Genomic DNA, 1,551 nt, shown 5'->3' on the forward strand with positions numbered 1-1,551 from the left:
TCCAGCATGTGTTGTCCCTTGAGATTTTCATCTTGGCCATTCTGATGGGTGTAAGGTGAAATCTCAGGGTTGTTTTGATTTGCATTTCCCTAATGGCTAATGAGGTTGAGCATTTCTTTAAGTGCTTCTCTGCCATTCGATATTCCTCTGCAGAGAATTCTCTCTTTAGCTCTGTTCCCCATTTTTTAAGTGGATTACTTGGTTTGTTGCTTTTCAGCTTGTTTAGTTCTTTATATATATTGGATATGAGTCCTCTGTCAGATAGAGGGTTGGTGATGATTCTTTCCCAATCTGTAGGCAGTCGCTTTGTTTTGATGACAGTGTCCTTTGCTTTACAGAAGCTTTTCAATTTCATGAGGTCCCATTTATTGATTGTTGCTCTTAGAGCCTGTGCTGTTGGTGTTCTGTTCAGGAAGTTTTCTCCTGTACCAATGAGTTCTAGGGTATTCCCCACTTTTTTTTCTAGCCGATTTAATGTGTCTGGTTTTATGTTGAGGTCTTTGATCCAGTTGGACTTCAGTTTTGTGCAGGGTGATAAGTATGGATCTATTTTCATTTTTCTACATGTAGACATCCAGTTAGACCAGCACCATTTGTTGAAGATGCTATCTTTTTTCCATTGTATGGTTTTGGCATCTTTGTCAAAAATCAGGTGTCCGTAAGTGTGTGGGTTTATTTCTGGGTCTTCTGTTCGATTCCATTGATCCACCATTCTGTTTCTATGCCAGTACCATGCAGTTTTTATAACTGTTGCTCTATAGTACAGCTTGAGATCAGGGATGGAGATACCTCCAGAAGATCTTTTATTGTAGAGGATTGTTTTAGCAATTCTCGGTTTCTTGTTATTCCATACAAAGTTGAGAATTTTTCTTTCCAGGTCTGTAAAGAATTGTGTTGGCAATTTGATGGGAATTGCATTAAATCTGTAGATTGCTTTTGGTAAGATGGCCATTTTTACTATGTTAATCCTGCCAAGCCATGAGCATGGGAGATCTTTCCATCTTCTCATATCTTCCTCTAATTCTTTCTTCAGAGACTTGAAATTTTTTTCATACAAGTCTTTGACTTCCTTGGTTAGGGTTACGCCAAGGTACTTTATGTCATTTGTGGCTATTGTGAATGGTGTTGTTTCTCTAATTTCTTTCTCAGCCCTTTTGTCTTTTGTATACAGGAGTGCTACTGATTTTTTTGAGTTAATTTTATATCCGGCCACTTTGCTGAAGGTGTTTATCAGCTGTAGGAGTTCCCTGGTAGAGTTTTTGGGGTCACTCATATATACTATCATATCATCTGCAAATAGTGATAATTTGACTTCTTCCTTTCCCATCTGTATCCCCTTGATCTCCTTCGACTGTCTTATTGCTCTAGCAAGGACTTCCAGCACTATGTTGAAGAGATATGGAGACAGTGGGCAGCCTTGTCTTGTCCCTGATTTCAGTGGGATTGCTTTAAGTTTCTCTCCGTTCAGTTTGATGTTGGCTATAGGCTTGCTGTATATCGCCTTTACTATGTTTAGATATGTGCCTTGTATCCCTGAACTCTCCATACTTT

Source organism: Psammomys obesus, unplaced genomic scaffold (genome assembly GCF_907164565.1).
Source record: "Psammomys obesus unplaced genomic scaffold, mPsaObe1.curated_primary_1811, whole genome shotgun sequence".
NCBI lineage: Eukaryota > Metazoa > Chordata > Mammalia > Rodentia > Muridae > Psammomys > Psammomys obesus.